Below are 23,223 nucleotides of genomic sequence, written 5' to 3'. Positions count from 1 at the left end.
TGGGTAACGCTGCCAATGACAACGTGGCTATCACCAACACCAGAAGCGGTAAGCTGATATGTAGTGCTTATACGTGTCCCGAGAACGCACGCGCGTTTCACGAACCCATGTGCATGTGTGCAAGAAGTTCTTGACAGTTCTTGAACAAGGGCATCATCACCGTGATCAGTGAGCACCAGCAGCTGGTCATGACTTGTTATAGAATCCGGTCGTGACCGTGGTGAAGAGGGGTCCATATGTATTGAAGTATGTGGTATAGTAGAGCTGTTGGAATTCGTGGATGCCTCAGTCATTTCGTCGACAAATTATCTGTCGACAGAGCCGGCGACATGTCGGAACCTGAAGCCACCTTCCACGTTGGTGAGGCATGGGCGGTCGAGGCTGGTAGGCCTGGATAGTGCTGCGTAGACCAACATCAGTGGATGGTGTTTGTCCTATTCGTAGACTACCTGGGCGTATGTGGCCTACGTAGCCTAGCCTACAAATGGCTGTCAATCAATCTGACATTATCCTCGGTCAGCATGAAGACATCGCCCAGCCTCTTAAGGAATGAAGAGGACACTTCGTCGTTCTGGTGGACGAAGTGCACTTTACGATGCCGTGATGTAGATATCATATGTAGCTTTCGTTAAAGTATTCCTCCAGCATCGAGCAATGCTTAAATATAGCTTGCTGAATCATGGGAATACAAATGTAATGTTCATTAGGCTGCTATAAAAGCGGAGCCAACACCAGCTGCAGCCACAGACGTTAATCTGACATGATGCCTGTATCGTAGAAGCACATATGTAGCGTTTATTACCCTCGTGTAAAATTACATATCCAGCACTACAACCACAATTGACGTTGTACCAGCATTACGCCTACATAGGCTGTTTTCCAAAACCAGTTTATAGACCAGGCGTGGCTCAGTGGTAGAATACCTGACTGCCACGCAGAATGCTTGGGTTCGATTCCTCCTGGGATCCTAATTTTCATTATTTCCATTCGTTGTGTCAACGCTGCCGATGTTGGTTTTACTTAAATCTCTAGCATTTAGTTACCAATGTCTGTTCTCGCCGTTCCTGGGTAGACATCAACTGTGAATCACCTGCGGCGCATACCCGTACACCGCGGCCCGTGGTAAACGGGTATGTGTCACACGTGTCTAGTGGAAAGGGTTCGACGACGTACGCGACAGGATTTTAACGTTATTTTTGTCATGACCCGGCAGTCATATTCGTCAAATCCTCTTACCCTCCCATGCAAATTTTGGTCTATACCAAGTTAAGGAGGCGATCATGAGAGCGCCCAGACGTAGGCGGCTAGATAGATAGATAGATAGATAGATACGTAGATAGAAACGCTCAAAGTGCCAGAGGTTCGCTAAGAAATGCTTCGCATTTAAAATCAGGATCCCAGCAGGAATCGAGCCCAAGCCTTGTGCGTTGTAATAAGGTACTCTACCACAGAGCAGCGCCAGGTCTACAAACTGGTTTGGAAGACGAGCCTATCAAGGCGTAATGTCGATGCAACGACAATTGTAGTTGGGGTGCTGGCTGTTTAATTTTACAAGTACGCAATAAACACTATATATGTACTCCTTCGATACAGGCGTCAAATCAGATTCACGTCTGTGGTTCCAGTGTTGGCACCGCTTTTATAGCAGTCTAATTAACATTACATTTTTATTCCTATGATTCAGCAATTTATATTCAAGCAGTGCTCGACCCCGGAGGAATACATCAACGAAAGTTGCGTATGATATTCACATGATTGCACCATAAAGTGCACTTAATTTTGATAACACTGACGTATGTACTGTAAGGTCAGGGCTGACGTTACGTCGCACCAGAAGTTACCCTTCAAATGCCAATGTTTTCGACGTTCCTGGTAAGCCCACAATGTGCACATAGCTACTAGACTTACAAAAACACGTCGACCCAGTTCCTAACGCTTGGCTCAAGACCATAAAATACAGCATAGAAGTACTCTCTGACTGCTTCGCATGAAACCGTTTCCCACAACTGGTGGGATCTGCCGACTTTTTTACTTACGGAACCATATGCACTATAACCGTATCTATCTATCTATCTATCTATCTATCTATCTATCTATCTATCTATCTATCTATCTATCTATCTATCTATCTATCTATCTATCTATCTATCTATCTATCTATCTATCTATCTATCTATCTATCTATCTATCTATCTATCTATCTATCTATCTATCTATGGCTGGGCGCTCTTGTGGTCGTCTCCCTAACTTTTGTATGTGGGCATAGGAGGATATGAGTTTATGACGAACACGCTTTACTGGTCCTGACATTATTAACGTAACTAACTTGCCGGGCACGTAACAAAACCCTTTCCAGAAGTCACGTGGGACACACATGCATAATACGGCCAGTGGTATACAGGTATGTAACACAGGTGAATCACAGTACGCGTAAAACCGGGAGCCGTAAGAATACACTTTGGAAATCTTAACGCGAGAGCGTTGAGCAGCTCGCGTCACAGGAAATCCGGTGCTGACATTGAGAGCGTTGTCTATGAGCGACAAAGTTGTCGGACGCTTGAGTATAACGCGATAGCGTATACGGGCCCTGTTCGCATGTCATTCTCATTTGCTAGTGTGGCTTCGCTTGTCGGTGAACAGCTCAACCGTGCCTGAAGAAAAGGAAGGTGTGTGCGAGTTAGACTGACCGTTTTAAAGTACCTTGAATGCCTACTGCAGGTACAGTTGCGAAGCGCCCATTCAGTCCTTTGGTAAATTAGCGAAATACCGACTGCGCGTCCGTGGGGTAACACACGCACCAGCTCACTGTGTTGATTCTGTTGCTGCTGTAGATGGTTTAATACTGAGAACGTTGTAATGAGTTGTCCTTAAACCGCGCACTCGTTGTGCAATTCAGATGCTTTGACGCCTGATGCGATTCTACCCTTCTGCCACGGAATATTAGATGTGTCAAGAGAGAAAAGAAATATTAGAGAAGGAAAGGCAGGGAGGTAAACAAGTTTAGGAAAACCGGTTTGCTACCGTACATATGAGAACAGGCTGGAGCGGATTTGAAGAACTTGTCTCTTCGCACTATACAGCCCCTGTGCAGGGTTTTTTTTACGATGCAATTTCAGGCACTGGCAAGGCTCCAGTGGGGTAAAACACCTGCCTGCCACGCTGGAGACCTGTGTTGGATTCCCACTCAAACGGAACATTTTTATTTGCATCTAATTCGATCTTGCGCTAACGCACAACGCTGACTTTTGCTCACAACCAACGGCGCCGACGCCGACTCCGAAATTTCGCAAAAATGACAGGTGGTAACATGAAAATATTGGCATGCGTGTCCCGTAGGTCATGATTTACATGCGTCACTCATGGTGCGCTCGCGGCCGTTTGGCTAGCTCGATATACACGAAAATTGGTATTGCCTGATGTGACTCTACGACGAACATAAATGACGAGAGATGACAAACGGGACATGTTTTTCATGTACGGCATGATTTACCTCCGACGCTGATGGTTCGCTCGAGGTCGTTTCGATAGCTTGACATACAACGAAACCGGCATTGCTTGACGCGACTGTATAATGAACATAAACGACAGGCTGGTAACATGAAAATCACGATTTGCATATCACGTGGGGCATGACTTCCATGCCACGCTAATGGGTCACTCGCGGCTGTTTTGCTGGATTGATATACACCAATATTGGTATTGCATGAGGTGACTGTACGACGAACATATATGGCGGGTGGCAACATGCAAATCCTGATAGTCATGTCAAATATACTATGATTTACGTGACACTGTCTTGTTGCCCTCCTGCGGTTTTGCTATCTGGATAATACAAAATTGATACGGGATGACCCGAGTGCGTGACGACCATACATGAGAGGTCATGCCTTGAATATATCAGGATATACGTTTCATTAGCGTTGTATATACCAGATTGTACATGCTTGCATGCATGCATCAGAAACATGCGATATGTAGTGCACTAGATGTCATGACATGAATGACATTTGCCTCAAAGGCAAACAAGGCGATGTGTGCAGCTCTTTGTTGGCTGCTTCTCATTACATCGATTCCCACAGCGCGTGGGATCTGGCGGGTTTTTATTCGCATGTATTTCGGTTTTCGTTTACGCACAAGGCTGATTTTTGCTCACAGCCAACGACGCCGGCGTAGACTCCGACATTTCTGCGACACGAGCTCTTTAACGCTCTCGCGTTAAAATCCTGTTGACAGCAACGAACAAAAATCACAGCTCGAGCCAGTATCGAACCCAGGCATTCTGCATTGCACTTAAATGTTTCTTAGGAAAAACACCCCCACGCAAGCGTTATGTCGGGGAAACGCCAATTATGGTTGCAGTGATGGCTATCCGCTTGCATAACAATCACTTGCTAATAGCCATCACTGTGTGAATTGCGTATTAATCAGGTGGGTGGTTTAAAACTGCCACCTTTACAAAGGCATGAGCCATATTTTATCTTCGTAAACGTGATTTTCGAGTAAACGTCTAGTTGTTATTGAGCGCGACTATGGAACCTGTAGTCAAACGTTGCGCCAATGCGCCGACGAACGCTACGGATCATATGCATATCATAGAACCGTAGCCTGCACTTCGTCGCGATAAAACTTGCATCTCTACTCTAACGTGACTGCCGACCTTACGGCAGACCTCTAGACACCCTTTACGCGCCAGTATAGTCAATGTGCCTGGCAAGCCGACAATATGCGCACAACTATTAAATATACACAAATACGTCGATCCACCTCGTAACTCTTGGTTCAAGGCGAAAAATTCAGCGTGAACTGTCACTCCCCCACTGCTTCGCCTGAAATCGATTCCCACAATACGCGGGATCTGACGCAATATGATACAAACACAAAACCATGTTAATATTACCAGAAACGCGTGAATTTAAACAGGACACAATCTTTGTGGAACTTTAATCATATTTCTACATTTGGTAGGGAGAGCTGATTAGCATTAAACGAAATAGCACGAAAAAAACTGCCACTAAAATACAGTATAATTATTTTGCGTACGCGTTTGAACGTGCTACTCTGCTGGCAATGAAATTGCCAGGAATAAAGCGCCTGTGAGAAGAATAACTAAACAATATTTTTAAAAGAACAGAATTGAGGTGCGGCACCATTATCCTCAGCAATCAGAGTATGCTGGTGGCCTATGGGGGCGGCGTTCCATGAAAAATGCTTAGAACATGTACACACAGACGTCACTATTCAGCTACTTATCAATGCAAACTCTAAGCGCGAGAGTGGTTGACGTCAATTCCACATTGCCGTAACGAACCACTGTTCATGAGCAGGATGTTGTTGAAAATGAATCATTGCCACGCGTGATTTCTGAAATTTCCTAATACATTGATACTAGGAAAAGAACGTATTACTGTCATTTGCATTGAATGTTGTTCTTCAAGTTTGATGCGCGTTTTCTTTTTTTTTCTAAGGTCAGCTCCTTCCGAAATGTTAACAACCTTCCATAGTGGTACGTGGAAAATATTCATTGTGTTTGGCGACTTCATTATATTCATCAGATCAAGTCTGAAGGAAACCAAGAGGCATCTGCAGCTGTTCATAAAAAAAATCACGTGGCTAAAAAAGAAGATCCGCTAGATGTTTTGTAACCCTTTCGCTTCGACGTTTGTATAAATACGCGGGTCATTTGCCAGAGCACTGCAAGCTGAACGAGGGAACTTGTGCAGCGACGAGCATTACAATGTCAGCTGTGAAGGCTGCACTCATCCTGATGCTCGCACTCACAGTCATGGTAGAGTAAGTATCGCCGTCATTGTTTCAAGCTGTACTTGGTGGCACGTATTGTCGTCTCCGTGTTTACCATTTCGTGTAATGTTTTTTTCTATCTGGTGGTTCCGTGTTCAGGCCATTCTCAAAACTGAATCGACTGTTTTTTTTTAACACGAAAGTGTTTTATGCCGGGGTCCACCAAGACATCAGTGACGTATTTCCGTCACGTAAATGACGTCGAAAAAATATACACAATCAGATGGCAAGGAAAAAAAGGTACCGTCAACGGGCATCGTACCCACGACTGCTCGGTCCGCAACAGCAGATGCCGGGCATGCTATCCACTACGCCACGGTCACAGACTCTGCAGGCTTTACGAACGCGCCTTTTATATCTACCACTGTCCTATCGGCTAGGGTGGTGTTGACCTCTGGTAGTGGTAAGGTAAAGTAATTCGTCATTGCTTTGGCCCTCCGCGACTAGCACCTGCAACGCGTTACGCGTCCGCCCCATTCGGCGCGTTTTCAATAGAAGTTGAATTTTTTCAATGCCTTAACACACCGCGAAGTGGCGACCTTTGCCCAAGCGTCGTAAAAGCGTCGGCCTCGGTCAGCATCACGCTAATACAAAGGAAAAATAGCTCTGCGACGAGCGCCTGCCTCACCTGGCTGTAACACCGCGTTCCATGCTCACGCGCTCGCCCCGAGAAAAATCGCGGCCGGGCTACCGGGGCGGCACGACGCGCTTTGCGTTTCCCTCTAGTCCGGCCGTGGTGTTCAATCACAATTAAACATGCCGCGGGATGGCGACCAAGTTCTGCGTCCAATATGCGACGCTCTTCTGGCTATCAAACCTCGTTCTCTAATTACGCTTTCAACGTTAACTACTACAGCTATCACAAGGGTTTGTTTAGTCATTTAGCAGGGACGTTAGTTATCGGGATAGAGATGTACCACCAATGACCAAAGTGGCGCCATTAGCTGCCAGACATCAATATACATTGTGCAAACTTTGTTATATCAATGTACAGTAAGCATTCAGTTACTTCTGTAAGGGCACGCTTTACTTTCGTGTTATCCCGATTCCTATGACGGAGTTATCAACCGCGTTTTTTCTTTCTAAAGCAGGCTACTTAGTGCAGCGTCTTACTTGTACGTACGTTTAATAATGGTACAAAGTGTAGGGTTTGAGGAAAACTCGTCTGGCGAGGAAAAAATCATAGTCGAAGAAAACGTACACTCGCCAACTAAAATAAAACAGTTTTATTTTAGTTGTCGAGTGTACGTTTTCTTCGACCTTAATAATGGTATATTACCAACTCGCCCAGCAAGACCTCCTTCTAAAGCAATAAACACTACATATGTACTCCTACCATACAGGAGTCATGTCAGATTAACGTCTGTGGTTCCATTGTTGGCTCCGCTTTTATAGCCGTCTAATAAACATTACATTGTTATTCTTATAATTCAGCAAGCTATATTGAAGCATTGCTTGACCCCGGAGGAATACATTAACGAATGTAACGCATGATATTTACATGATTGCACCTTTAAGTGCACTTAGCTTCAATAATACATACGTATGTACTCTAACGTGATGGCTTTAGTAACGTCGCGCCATAAGTTACCCTCTAAACGCCAGTGTTGTCGACGTGCCTAGTAAGCCCATCATGTGCACACAGCTACTACACTTACAAAAACACGTCTATCCACCTAGTAACGCTTGGCTCAAAGTCATAAAATACAGCACTGAAGTACTCGCTGGCTGCTTCGTATAAAACCAATTCCCACAACGCGTGGGATCTACCGAATTTTTTTTGAACTTGGGGATTCCTTCTTCGGTCAAAGCAACAGTTATGCTTTCTCGGTCATTACTGAGTTTGTAGCTAATGATAAACTCACTATAAACGCAAATTGCTATGTTATCTTTACTACTCTGGTTATCTTTTGATATGTGTCTCGTTAGAAGTTAATGTGGATTAATTTCATTCGGCTCTTGGACATTCCCCCATAGTGGATAAGAGTTTGTAGCGTCAGGCGCCAACGACACGATGGCCCACCGATATAACAGTGGCGCAAGAGCTTTGATTAGCTTTGGGCCAAAACAACTAAGAAAAGAGCAGTAGGGTTTACGTCCTGGGGCCGGAATCACGTGTCGTTGTCTCTCTCTCACACACATACAAGCCCTCTGAAAGCAATTCCTGCTCACAAAGCAAGCAAATGAATCTGCATCGCGAGCAAACAAATTGTATAACCTTCTGTTTCTTGGTCAACCACTAAATGTGACCACAGGCAAGTAAAAGGGAACCAAAACAAGAATTTTGCTTCCATTTTGTTAATCCCATCACCCCAGTAGCACAAAATGTTGACACAACGTTGCCGCTACATTGAGAAACTTGCTTCAACGTTGTCGCGACATTGCGTGTTACTAGGGCAATAACGCAAAGACCGCATAGTTCTAATCGATGTTGTGCACGTTTCTTTCATTTCCCTATAGGTATATCTCAAGCACGGATGACCTCAACAAGCCAGAGTGTGCAGATCAAGTAAGCAACAGTGTATTTGTCCTTGCAATTGTTTCCCGAAAAATAGTTCATACAGTGTAACCGGCACACCTCTATATGAGATCTTGGTATTATTGTGTAGTTACTTATATAATGAAGTAAATTTTTCTACTTCCGTCACAGGAGCACTTATGGAAGGCAACGCATAACATGGGGATTTGATAGATCGCTTTCGTGAAGTGCACACACTATAAACTGTGTCATGTGTTCAGTACTGCCTTTTTGGGGTCTTTCCTACATCAGAGGTCTTTTCTTGATAGCATAAATTATTATAGCAAATTTTAAAATATGCGAACTCCCGATACCTTGGCTTGTTTCCAGATTTCAAATCAGTTCACATCACCTAGCTCCACATGCAGTTATCTACGAAAATTACGGTGATGCTCATAACATTCTAAGAATGCGAAGGCAAAAACGTAGTTGAACCTTCTAGTGATCTTCTATGGAATCAATGACATTAAAGAAATTTCGCGACGAAAACACGGACATAAGACAAGTACAAACACAGCGCAAACTTTCAACTGATTTTATTGTGCCACTGGATGTGCTTATATATATTGCCCCTGTATACATCACGCGGATGCAGTTGAAATAAATTCAGTTTGCAATAAATTCAGTTGAAAGTTTGCGCTGTGTTTGTACCTTTCTTCTGTCCGTGTTTTCGTCGCACAATTTCTTTGTCATTGAACACCAACAACCGAAATGCTGCTCTTTGGAAATTTATGCTGTTATCCTGTTGCTGTCGTCGGGCCGCTGGTGCAGCTTTATCTATAACCACTTCCTCCGACGGCGGTTAGGATGACCAACATTTTGAGCTGCTCTGTAGTCTCTTCCGCCGTGGCGAACTTTCGTGGACGTGCCTGCCCGTGAATAGGCACTGGTCCCGTTATATTTGCAGTTATTTTAATATTTCTGACGGGAACGCAAGGCGAAATAAACGCACCGCTCGCGCGTTCAGGTGGTATTTTTCTACCGCACAACGCGACCTTGAAATAGGGAGCTAGGTCTTTCGCCTTAAAACTGCCCCCGCTTTAGTTTACCTGAAAACAGGGTGAACGCAATTTTTTAACTGCTAAGTGTCAAGGTGATATTTAGCCCAGAAATTTTAACTTTTCCTTATGTATTCCGACCACATCTTTCACCTAGTATTATTTAAAAAGGAAATACGTCGATAATTCAGGGCAGTTGTTGTCTTGCGAAACGCTGGGTGAACCACTGCGTGGCCTCTTCGTTTAGCTCCGGTAGCGCGCCGTTGCTCCGACTGCTCCATTCACACGATGAAACCGTAACAAGAAGAAGTGGTGTGACAGTAAGAAGAGCGTCGCTGATTGGTAGACGTGGGATAAAGCCGCCCCACTGCGGCATGTTAAAGAGTTAACAAAAACGCTATGGCAGGTTCGCACTGCTGGCGCGAGGCCTGATGGAACAGCTCAGATGCGTAGCCTTCTCTGTTGCTCTTTTAGGGGCGAAGCTCCTTAAAGCGGCACCCGTTCGTCCCTCGTAGTCGTAGTGCGTAACCAGTCGTAACGCTAGTACCAGATCTTGACCTCCAAGGTGGTGCCGGTGGGAGATTTTTCCTGTGCGTTGTTGAACAAAAAAAAATTCGCAGCGTGCGCGTTAACTAAAAGCCGAATTCTTCTGTCTCTCATTCCCCAATAGCAGCCATTGGCATGTTCTAGTAGGAAACGTTAGTAGAAGTAGAAGTGTAAGTTTTAGCTAAAAGCCGACTTCTTCTGTCTGTCATTCCCATTAGCAGCCATTGTTTACCTCCAAGGTAGCGCCTGGTGAGATTTCTCCTGTGCGTGATTAAAGAATAAAAATTTTGTTCAAAACGCCGTTGATTGATGAAATAAACCAACGAAAGACGCCAGATGTTTTCTAAAGCAATGGTTTTCTAAACAATGAAAATTCACAGCGTACATGTAAAATTATAGTGAGCTGCAAGTCGTCATAACTCTCATCGAACCTTTACTATAAACGCGCCCGATCTCACGTCGGTGATGATGTACTGGGCAGAATTCACGGAAGATTCACGGTTTACCGATGAACCTCCGCAGCTTCGCCCACTCATCATCATTCACTGCGTGGATATGCTGTGATTTTTTTAAATGCGAAGCATTTCTTAGCGAACCTCTGGCAGTTTGAGCGTTTCTATCTATCTATCTATCTATCTATCTATCTATCTATCTATCTATCTATCTATCTATCTATCTATCTATCTATCTATCTATCTATCTATCTATCTATCTATCTATCTAGCCGCCTACGTCTGGGTGCTCTCATGATCGCCTCCTTAACTTGGTGTAGACCAAAATTTGCATGCGAGGGTAAGAGGATTTCACGAATATGATTGCCGGGTCATGACATGAGTAACGTTAAAATCCTGTCGCGTACGTCGTCAAACACTTTCCACTAGACACGTGTGGCACATACCCGTTTACCATGGGCCGCGGTGTACGGGTATGTGCCACAGGTGATTGACAGTTTATATCTATTTATTTATTTGATTTGTATACATACAAGCACAAGGACACAGTGAAAAGAGGGAGAGAGCGTAGCTGGCAACTGCCACCAAGAGGGGCACAACGCCTGCGTGCTCTTTCGGGAGGAGGGAAGAGACAGAGGAAAGGAAGTTAGGAGGAGAAAAAGAGGAAAGGAGATAGGAAAGTGAAGAAAAAAATTGACGTAGACTTGGCCAAAAATAGGTAAACACACACACACACACACACACAAGAGGAACGCTTATAGACGGGTGCCCAGATCTGTTTGGTCCATAAAGGTCAGCAGAACTCGATGGGCCTGGTCGCGTCGAGATACACAACCTCTCGGGAAGAGGTAATCGTCGATGGTCGCGCATTTAGGTCCGAGGAATTTATATTCCTTAATCAGCAAAGCCCGCTGCGTAGCAAACGCGGGACAGTGTATTATAAGATGCTCAAGTGTTTCACATGAGCCACAAGCTGAGCACAACGGACTGTTCACACGTCCTTGACGGAATAAGCGTTCGCGCACCAATACTGAACCGACTCTTAGTTTATATAACAGTGCTCTGGAACGACGAGGCAAGCCACGACCACGAAGACGGGGAGGAAACGATCCGTTCGCGACACGCTGGTCTGGGTGCTGCTTTAGGAGGTGGCGGCGTATGAGCAGACGAGCGTTGTCCATCATAGACGAAATTTCCGGGCAGTCACAGTCATCATGATTACAAGATTAAGCGAGGCGATCAGCCTCTTCATTTCCAGCAATGCCCACGTTCGAAGGTATCCACTAGGCAGCTAGGGACATCCCGCGTGAGAGAAATTTGTCGGCTGATTCTACGATACTGCATAAAATAGGGCTGTCGGCCTCTTTTCCAGTGAGTCTGCTAAGGGCACCACGAGAGTCTGTAAGGATGACGACTTTCGATGTAGGCAATCCTTCTTGCACGTACTTAAGGGCGACATCAATCGCTGCGAGTTCCGCAGTCACTGATGATGACGGGTGAGGTATTTTAAACACTCGTCTGATGTCTGTCGAAGGACAAAAGAAAGCTGCAGAAGCGCCGAGGCCGTCGCTGCGTACAGATGCGTCCGTAAATACTTTAACGTAATCTCCAAATTCTTCAAATAAGTGGGACTGGGCTAATTGGAATAGTGCCGAAACAGGTTGGTCACTTTTTGCGTATTCCTGGAATTGACAGGTGAATGGGGAAGATACATTGACTGTGCCCTTTCGATGTTGTCACAGAGGTGGTTTTGTCCGAATTGCCAGTAATGCCAGTAAACAAAGCCGCCATTTTCCCCATGCGAGAGAGCGGGCGCCGAATCAGCCTATTAACGAGTGCTTTGCCATCTGGGGCGCGGTGCATGCGCTCGATATGATGTAACGCTCTCTGGTCAGCTTGTAGCCTTAGGGGCAACTGGTGCGCTTCAGTGAGTAATGGAATAGATTGGGCCTCTCGACGTAAGCCAAGCATGACTCGGAGGGCAACACGATGATCCCGTTCCAGTTGAGACATTAAACCAGGCGCAACATTCAAGACTGGCAAGGCATACATCACGCAAGAGAGTACAGATGATTGGTACACCTGTAGCGCTGTCGTCTGGTCAATGCCACCGCCCCTAGCAGTCAAGGCGGCCACATACTTGAACAGGGACAGCGATTTGCGCCGTACAGAGGCAACAGCAGGGCGCCAAGAAAGACGATCATCGATGATTACGCCCAGGTAGCGGTGTTGCTGTATCCATTGTATCGGTGTGTCTTCGAGGTGTAGCCTGCTCATGCTTCGACGAGCGCGTTGCCTAGGGTGGTAAGCAATCGCGGCTGATTTCGCAGGTGAAATGTGCAGGCCAACTTCCACCAAGTATTTTGAAGTTGCATCCAGAGCTCTCTGCAATATTCCACGAAGACGGGGACCATGGTTTGACGGACCGCTTACCCATAGTGCGATATCATCGGCATAAATCGCTATGCCTAGTGGAAAGTCACATTCTTGCGGTAATCGGCTTGGAAGTCCAGCTAGCACACTGTTAAAGAGAAGCGGCGACAAGACGCTGCCTTGCGGGACGCCACAATTAACAGTGCGAGATTGACTCGTCGCTTCTCCGACGCGTACTTTCATCCTGCGCTCCGATAGAAAATCACGCACAAAATGTAGCAGAAGACCTGAATTTCCCGCAGTCATAAGTACGCAAATAATCGCCCTATGTAGCACCGAGTCAAGCGCTTGCTGTATGTCAAGGAATAGAACGTACGCAGAGTGCCTGCTTGCTCGAGCAGATTCCAGCGATGATACAAGATCTGCGATGCTGTCGAGGGCTGAACGGTGACGACGAAATCCACTCATGACATCAGGGAAGAAAGAGAGCTCCTGTAATCTGCCGTCCAGACGAAACAGTACCATTCGTTCCATCAACTTCATAACGCTAGAAGTTAGCGATATTGGCCGGTATGACTTCAGATGTTGTGCAGGGCGCCCAGGCTTTAAAATTGGCTTCACCACAGATGATTTCCACTCAGTAGGAATCAGAGACGTTCTCCACACTTTGTTGTATTCGTCTAGGATACCCTGATGAAAGGCTTCATCGATGTTTCGCAAGGCTTGGTACGTAACAGCATCTTCACCTGGAGCAGTGCGACGATATGAAAGGCTGAGCGCATGGCGCAGCTCGTCGAGAGTAAAGTCTGCTTGATCCATCTCACAGGGGGGACCACAGAAAATTGTCATCAAACTAACACTTGTCAACGAATTCAGGTCGCCGCTTGCGTTGTCTCTCGACATAGGAGATGCGAAAAGATGGGCAAGTTCTTCCGCAAGAATTTGCGGAGACCGTCCAGTCGTTATGCACAAGGCTGCCGTTGGATTTTTGCAGACCTCGGGAGTTCGGAGGGCCTTCAATATGCGCCATACACTTCCAAAACCGTTCGCTGTATGCAATGAGCTACACAATGCGGCCCAGCTCCTTCGACGAAGTTGTTTTGTGTGCCGCCGTATGGCTGCATCTAAGCGGTTATATAGCGTCCAATCAGAACTCCTTTAGAACGCTGCGCCCTCCTGTAAGCGCGTCGTCGACAAGCACGTAGCCTCAATAGCTTCAAATCGGGGTTTGGTTTATCTACGCTCCGCAGTCGTCGTACCGTAGCTTGTTGTAGACACTCCCTCACGAGTTGGAACAAGTTGTCGTGTGACGGTGCCCCTGCAATCAGCCGACGGAACTTGTCCCAATTTGTCACACTGTAGGCAGCAGGGACGTAGCCAAGGGGGGGGGGTTGGGGGGGTTCAAACCTTCCCGAAATTTTTCAATTTTGCTTGCGTATATAGGCACGCACACATACAAACGCACGCACGAACATACATAAAGTATGGTTGAACCCCCCCCGAAAAAAATTTCTGGCTACGCCCCTGGTAGGCAGCACTCTGGCGGCTAGGAGAATGTTCGGGAACCAACCAAATCGGCAGATGATCTGAGCCCCATAGGTCAGCTTCACGTGACCAGGTAAGGCATACATCTCTCGTTGATATGGCAAGGTCAATGGTGGATTGTTGCTTTCCTCTGCCGACAAATGTGGATGAGCCGTCATTAAGTACCTGCAGGTCATGTTTAACAATAAGCTCATTGATTTCCACTCCACGATTGTCTTGTGGGCGAGAACACCAACGAGGATGGTGAGCATTAAAGTCTCCACATAGCAGAAATGACGGGCCACACCGGGATACTAGACACTCCAGTAACGTAATGTCCGAAGATCGTGTCGGTCGAAAATATATGCTTCCCAGGAACGGCGAGAACAGACATTGGTTACTTAAATGCTAAAGCGTTAAGGAAAACCAACATCGGCAGCGTTGACTCAACGAATGTAAATAATGAAAATTAGGATCCCAGCAAGAATCAAGCCCAAGCATTCTGCGTGGCAATCAGGTATTCTAACACTGAGCCACGCCAGGTCTATAAACTTGTTTGGAAAAACAGCCTACGCAGACGTAATATCGGTGCAACGTCAATTGTGGTTGTGGTGTTGGCTATCTATTTTGACAAGAAAGCAATAAACACTACATGCTACTCTTACGATAAGTACTCCTACGATAGAGGCGTCATATCAGGTTAACGTCTGTAGTTTTAGTGTTGACTCCGCTTTTATAGCAGTCTAATTAAGATTACGTTTGTATTCCTATGATTCAGCAAGCTATATTGAAGCATTGCTCGACCCCGGAGGAATACATTAACGAAAGTTACATATGATATCCACATCGCCGCACCGTAAAGTGCACTTCGTCCACCAGAATGGCGCAGTATCCTCTTCATTTCTTACGAGGCTGGGCGATGGCCTCATGCTGACCGAGGATGATGCCAGATTGATTGGCAGCCGCTTTGTTGACTAGGCTACGTTGGTCACATACGCCCATGTAGTCTACGAATACGACAAACACCATCCACTCATGTTGGTCTACGTAGCACTATCCAGGCCTACCAGCCTCGAAGGCCTATACCTCACCAACGCGATGGGTGGCTTCAGATTCCGACATGTCGCCGGCTCTGTCGACAGACAATTTGTCGACGAAATGACCGAGGCATCCACGAATTCCAACAGCTCTACTATACCACATACATCACTACACATGTAGCCCTCGTCACCACGATCACGACCGGATCCTATAACAGGTCATGACCAGCTGTTGGTGCTCACTGATCACGGTGATGATGCGCTTGTTCAAAAACTGTCAAGAAATTCTTGCACACATGTACACGGGTTCGTGAAACGTGCGTGCGTTCTCTGGCACTGCATATCAGCTTACCGCTTGTTGGTAATACCCACGCTGCATACCCAACCGTAAACAACCGGTTATATAACACATATGCGGCTCTTCAACATATATATGTGTGTGTATAAAATTTATACAAATCTTTAGCGTCATTTTGTAACGTGCCGCTCAGTAAAAAAAAGTTACGCCACAGTCCCCTACCCGCCGCATGCTTCGCATAACATCGACTCCCACGGTACGTGGGATCTGCCGAATTTTTTCGTTATCCTTATTTCTGTTTCTCTATTTCTTGTATCTGTTTTATTGCATCTGTTTCTATTTCTTTCTTTTTCTTTCTTTCTTTCTTTCGCTATCCACACCTTTCTTTTTCTCCGCTTTTCCTATCCTCATTTCTATCTTTCCTTTCATGCTCACTCCTTGTCTCTGCTTCTTTTTCTCCTTTTCTTTGTTTCTCATTATTTCTCTCTTTCTTTCTCTGCCTGTCTTTCTCTCTCTTCTTTCTATCTCTTTTTCTTGTCTGTTTCTTTCTCTCTCTTTCTCTGTCTTTCCTTGTCTCTCTATCTTTTTATGTCTCTATTCCCTTATTTCTCTCTAATTTATATTTCCGTGTCTTTCTTTCACCGTCTCTCTTTCACCTGCATCACGTGCTCCACTTTGGCGAGCAGAGTTTTCGTAAACGCTCGCTCCTGCTGTACTCTGTAGAGAGGCTCTTCCTCTTTCCTTCTGCGCTTTATTTATTGCGATTTCTTTATTTTCGATTATTTATTATATATTTGCAATTTCAAGAAGTCGCTTTGAGCAACTTATTAAATAAATTTGGGTTGTGCGATGTAATTGGTGTGCGTATTTCATATCTTCGCAACATCGAAGGTCTCACGAGAACGAACAAAACTCGCTTCCCTGGCAATTTCGTTATTCAGGGGTTCGACACCCCTGCCAAAAGTGATGACCGCATTGCATAGAATTTAATTCCTCTTCTTAGACGAGGGTCTCAAACACGCTGCTATCTTATGATAGCAGCCCGCACCCGCATATGACTGTCTTCATCTCATATTTTTTAATGATTTTGTGACTGGATTTTTGTGATTCTGAACTGGAGTCGGCATCATTTTCTTGCCTAGTGCGATTAATAGCACTTTGTTCGGGCGCGCTGTGCAGATGTGACTGGCCTCGTGCGTTTTTTTCGTGAGGTACCCCATGCGGTGGCACATGAACTCCGTGTTACAAAATCGGCGTCCCGATTTTAGTCATTCTGCAGATCGATATCGTTATGTTGTTCGAATCCCTTGACGCCAAATACCCTTCAGAAATGACCCATATATTAGATATGGGAAAGGTCTAGCCTCTTTCGAGTATTTTCTTCAATACCCCCTCACCCCCCCCCCCCTCCGACCTTCTCCTCTGCCCCGGTCCTTGCGGGATGAAATTTCTTGACTGGGGCCCGCTAAGTGATGTGACTTTGAGACCCCTGTCTTAGACGATCATGTGGGGGCAAGGTTCGCCGCAAGCTTCTGAGGCGGTGTAGACGAAAGAGTCAGAATGAGACGCACCAATCCCCGAAGACGCAGGCGCCATTTGACTGTTAAGATGTGCATAAAAGAGGCGACTTCCTCACGCGTGCAAAAACGCGAAACGACAACTTATAAATTAAACAAGTTAAAATATCTCAATGGCGTGTGTTGCGTTCTGACTCAATCTACCTGTAAAAAAGTTAGAGCTTTTTTAAGTGCATTGCACATTACGGGCCCCGGATGTCGTACGTTGTCATTATTTGTTGTTATTTGATACCACTTGGCGCCACGCAGGCAAAACCTTGTATAGCGCAGCCATATATCGCATATCCACATAAAGTAGTGTTTGGAAAGAGGGCGGGAAAGGGAAGCGTGGGTAAGGAGGAGTGACGTGAGGGTGTGGAGGATTGAAAGGAGGAAGGGAGAGGGTAAAGCCTAGCATAGCCATGTATGGCGTCACAAGGGCAAAACAATGTATAGCATAGCCATGTATAGTATGGTATTGTTAGCGTGTGGTAAAGGGAAGTTAGGGTTAGAAAATGGAAAAGGAGGGGAGAGGGTAAAGCATAGCGCAGTCATGTATGACCAACTCATCAAACTGTCAGTTCTTTTGCCATGTATGGCGCAACGCAGGCAAAACCATGTACCTATCCACAGCCATGTATGGTAAGTATAGCAAAGGGGTGCAAAATGGAAGTAATGGCGAGGAGGATAGAAATGAGGAGCGGAGAAGCTAAAGCATAGCATAGGCAGTATAGTATAGCATAGCCATGTGTAGTATAATAGCAAGTGGTGGGAAAGGAAAATGAATAGCCGAGAATAATAAAAAAAACGCCAGGCCTGCGCGGAAAGCGCAGCACAGTCACAGCGAAAGCTCGAAGAGCGGCATTTATAGAGTCCGTTATAAACTCTCTTGTGGCTACTGATACAAGTACACTAGGAACGTACCCACTACGCCAAAAATCATAATTTTTGTGAAGTTGGGAAGCACCCACCACGACATTATTCGTCATTCTGCGGAGAAGCGAGGTACCATCTGTAAGGCATTATGTGCAGTTTCTTATGCGACGGTTGATGACGATGAAGAATTATGGCTGATCACTTCGTAATGGGTTGGCAGTTTTAAAGGACCCACTAGTTACGTAATTAGCATTGTGTGACGCCCGTTTGTTATTTTACTCTCCCACTACGCTTTATAGCATACGCTAATGTGAGAAAGAGATAAAGAGAGGGAATTAACCTTATTGAGACCCTGAGCAAATGGATCATGGGAGGTTATGGGCTTCCTTCGCAACCAATAGAAGTACACTTGCGAGGAATCCACTACGCTATAAATCATCATAATTTTTGTGAAGTACGGAAGCAGCCACTAAGCAATTTTTCTACAGAGGGTGCCTCGCTTCTTCGCAGAATGACGAGTAATGTCGTGGTGGGTGCTTTCCAACTTCACAAAAATTATGATTTGCGGCGTAGTGGGTAGGTTGCTAGTGTAGTTGTATTAGTAGCCACAAGAGAGTTTATAACGGGCTCTAGAAATGCCACTCTTCCAGCCTTCGTTGTGACTGTGCTGCGCTTTCCGCGCAGGCCAGCGTTTTTTTCTTTAATTCTTTTTTTTTGCTCTTCACTCTCCTTTTCGCTGACGGCTCTCCGTGGTTTCGCATTCGCCAACCGCTCGCGCTATGTCAGCGCGGCGGCGAATGATCGCCGACGTGTCTCACATCACTGCTGTTAGCGGTTGTTTCCGGGAGTTGCTTGAACTAGATGACTAGGATGAACCCCATACTTCCGAACAGTCAATGTTGCGCGGTAGCGTGAATAACGATCTCAAACTGCACCTGGGATCGCAACTGCAACTTGAGGCTAAATAGTGTTCATGTTTGAGCGCCAATTATTGAAAAAAGGTATTTACAGGCATTTGTAAGCACTTAGACACGAACGCCAAAAATAGGCATTTATAGGCGCTATAAAAACGCTATAAAAGCCCTTCATAACCTCAAGTTCATATTCATGTATCAAAACAGCTTGATCGGAGCCGAAAGAACAAAATAGGCATTTGCCTAAAATTCGCTCTCTACTAATGACATTTGGCCTATAATAAACATTACACTAATAGCCCAGTTTACGAGAGTACAACTATCGTAATTAGCTGTAAATCTTATCCAGGCAACAGCATGAATCAAACTTCACAAAGGTCAGAAATTCTTGTACCATGAAATAAGAGAAACATAAAAAAAAACGTATAAAAACAGTAACCATGCTTTTTACCACACATTGGTTGCTGCGGCCGGTTCTTTGTGAAGCTACAAAATGCACAACTGGGTTAAAATCGGCCACAGAAATTGGATAAAAAGACAAGGAAAATTGATAGTAAACATGCTGTATGCTGCGAAAATACCCACGAATTGGAACAATTCTCATGGCAGACGACATGAAGATGACATAAACTAGGAGAGTAATTGGAATATTGTTGCGAAAGGATAAATAATGGAGTTTGAAAAGATTCGAAGACACTGAAAACGTATCGTTCTATCAAAACGAACACGAAAGCCTGAACGCTAATAAAAATATTGGCCTATTATATCGAGACCAAATGTCCCGTATATTTAGGAAGATAAAACTGATTTTTTTGAAATAGTCAAACCCGAACAAAACAAGCATATTTCAAACAACTTTTTTTTTCCGAAATCAGAATTCCTAAAGTTTGAAAAAGAGGCTGCTTCTCTACACAAGTGAATGCGAAATGAGTTAAGTGATGCAATGAACCACGTGACCATTCAACTTATCGCTGTACATTCTTGCTCCCACTTTTCTAGGCTTGCGACAGACCTGGTGACCCGATCTGTGGAGCACGTTGCGATTGCACCCAGTTCGGCGGCGAAAACTCATATATATGCACCGCATTGTAGACAAGTGGTTGACAAGAAGCTACCTTGTGACGGCAAGAACGTACTGCGAGGAAGGTTGCTCTAATAAAATCGTCACAAAAAGCTTGTGGAAATCGTTCTTCAATCTCAAGAGGCCGAAAAAAAAATCCGGCAGATCACACGGTCTGTGGGAATCGATGTGATGCGAAGCAGAGAGCGAGGAGCTTCACACACCGCACTGTTTGGCTATGAAACAAATCTAGGCATTCATGTCATGACACATCGTTCACTACTGTTAAGGCGGAACCGCATGGCGCGTTTTCCGCGAGCGAAAAGCGCGATGCGCAGAAGACGCCCGCGTTGCCGTGGTCGAAAGTGCACCCGCATGGAAAGAAATCAGCGGCGTGTTCGCACCGCGTTTGCCAGGTGGCTAGATTTTCGTTAAAATTAACGCCAGCTTCAAAAAGTTCCGCCGAGATTCGTGGACGTCAGCATCCTCTGGCGACATTGGAAGAAACCAAACAAGCGTCCGCACCCTAAACTGTTTCGCCGACGAGCGGGCGACTCGCCGCGCGCGGTGTTTCTTTTTTTCTGCTCCGAGTAGGAAGACGCAGCGGCGCGATTTTGCAACGGCGTCCGTCAAGAACAAAAAAGAAAAACGCGCGCGTCCCTCCGACTGCGTGTCAATCGCGCCTGAAATCACGCCATGCGGTTCCAGTTAGGTTCCTTCATTGAATCTAATCGACTGTTTCCTAAACTGCAGCGGGGATTTGGAAATATAATTCTTGTATAATACAACTGGTAGCCTTAGGAAATGGCTTATACCATCCTTAGACCGCTCATCTTGCATGTATTAGGTTAAGGCACTTCCAGAACCTTTGGCAATGTGCCCCATAACTCGCTGCTTCTCAAACAATAACCTGAACACTGTTACCAATGCTATCAAATGGATTGAGTGTCTGTGTGTATTCGCAAATGTGTAATCGCTAATCAGCCTGATTCATATTTTTATTCTGTCATAAGTGTTGTCGCTCCATGTTCCGCGCTGGGACTCTCTTACGTCGCCACCTACACCTACGAACTGCCCACAACAGTTGGTTCATCTGTAAAACTGTTTGGTCATAACTGTGTTCTCTACATAAAAAAAAATTACAGAACGCTTGATCGCCGCCTACAAGAGTAGAACGCGATAGCATAATCTGATCCCTGTGCATTGCCTTCTGAATCGCTAGCCGGTATTCCCTTCACAGTGGACACCTAAACCATGCCTCAAGAAAAGGAACGTCTGCACGCGTAACATCGGCCGTTTTAAACTGTCGTAGATTGCCCACTGTAAGGACTGTTGCGAAGTGCCCCCTACGGCATAATTATTTCTTTAGGGAATTGCCGAAGTACCCACAATGCGTCCTTAAGGCAACACGCGCACCTGCGCAGCTGCACACATTGCTGATGCTGTTGCTGCTGAGGATGATCATGGCAAATATTGTCTGGGTGCTTTACAACGACTGGGCCTTGAAAACAGCAACTTGTTGCGCAATCGACATGTTTTGACGCCTGGTGCGATTCTCGCATTACGTGACACTACATGTAGAGCAACACACTCCTCGCACTATAAGACATCCATAAAGGTTTTTTTTTTCGAAACAGTTACAAGCACTGGCATGGATCTATGGTAGGACACCTGCCTGCCACGCAAAAGAACTGTGTTGAATTTCCACTGGAGCCATGCCTTCTTTATTTGATTATTTGCACCTATCTCGATTTTTCGCTCACGGACAACGCCCACTTTTCGCTCACCAACAACGATGACACTGTACTTTCTGCGAAAGGAGCACTTTAACGCGATAGCGATAAAGTAACAGACCATTAATGTACAGTCGCGCTCAATATGCCTTGCAACACGGGAGCGCGTGGCTTCACGAGTTTAATGATTGCGCACAGCTTCACCTTGCTTTATTTCTGTAACTTAATGTTATTTTATTATTTGGGAACATACCCCAGTGAGAGAACAGCGTTAAGTGGTAGAAATAAGGGCTAGTCGAAGGAATGCGTAATCTTTAAACTCGTGAGGCCACGCGCTCCTGTGTTGCAAGTCATATTGAGCGCGACTGTACATTCCCACCTGACATGAACAAACGCTCCCGCTGGTGCCACTCTTTGCTAATGAAACTTAATGGTAACACATGTAAAACAATGAGACTACCACGCTGTGCTTCTGCTACTCACCCCAGTTTTAAATGCGAAGCTTTTCTTAGCGAACCAAACGTACTTTGACCATTTCTATCTATCTATCTGTCTATCTATCTATCTATCTATCTATCTATCTATCTATCTATCTATCTATCTATCTATCTATCTATCTATCTATCTATCTATCTATCTATCTATCTATCTATCTATCTAGCCGGCTACGTCTGTGCGCCCTCGTGGTCGTCTCTTTAATTTGACACATACAAAAAATTGCATGGGAGGACATTAGTGTATGGCGAATACCATGAGCAGGTCATTACATGAATAGCGTGAGATACTTGTCGTGTACGTCATGATAGATACTTGTCGCGTGCTTCGTGAAACCATTTCCTTCAGTCCCGTGTGGATCATAACCACATACCACGGCCGATGGAATGCGGGTATGAGCCACAGGTGATTAACAGTTTGTATCAACCCAAGAACGGTGATAACAGGCTTTAAAAATTCTTTACGCCATCGTGTTAAGAAGCTTGGGTCGCAGAATATTCTAGTCAGGTGTCGGCAGCGTTGTGAGTGAGGGAAATATCTAAGAGGCGGAACGATTGAAAGTCACGATTAGAGCCGCAATCGAAACCAGGGATACTACGCCAGTGCTTGAAACAGCTTAATAGAAGATTCCTCGCCAGGACCTGCTACGATATACCCCTCACTGCTCAAAATGCGCAAAGAAATCGGTCCAAGCCACAACGCTTGACTCAAAGCAATAAACAAAAATTCGGTATATGCCACTAATCACCTCCTGGTTCGCATGACATCGACTACCAGTATGAGTGGGATCTGCCTAATTTTTTTTACATTATTAGTTCTTAGATATCATAAGGGAATTACAATAAACAGCCCTGAATTCACGTCACTAATGATCTATTCTGGAAAACGCATGTTTAAATAATAATCAACGACCAGAATTGCATGCTTGTTTTTGCTTTCCCGTGCTTCTAATGGGCGATTTTTTCGAGGCTTTCAATTGCGGAAAAGCTCGGCGGGACGATCGACACTGCGGGCCAGACAAAATGTACTAACTATGCGTAG

The 23,223-nt window shown here is 45.4% G+C and overlaps 1 long non-coding RNA gene across 1 annotated transcript; it reads left to right on the top strand.

Moving 5' to 3' along the window:
- The first annotated feature begins 5,700 nt into the window (after positions 1 to 5,700).
- LOC119402972 (uncharacterized) lies at positions 5,701 to 20,056 on the top strand. The gene is made up of 3 exons (XR_005186036.2): positions 5,701 to 5,790; positions 8,260 to 8,308; positions 19,894 to 20,056. It is a non-coding gene; the product is annotated as an uncharacterized LOC119402972 (long non-coding RNA).
- Positions 20,057 to 23,223: the final 3,167 nt, after the last annotated feature.

The sequence above is a fragment of the Rhipicephalus sanguineus genome, chromosome 8 (genome assembly GCF_013339695.2).
Source record: "Rhipicephalus sanguineus isolate Rsan-2018 chromosome 8, BIME_Rsan_1.4, whole genome shotgun sequence".
Lineage (NCBI taxonomy): Eukaryota > Metazoa > Arthropoda > Arachnida > Ixodida > Ixodidae > Rhipicephalus > Rhipicephalus sanguineus.
This window is presented reverse-complemented; position numbering and strand designations above follow the sequence as displayed.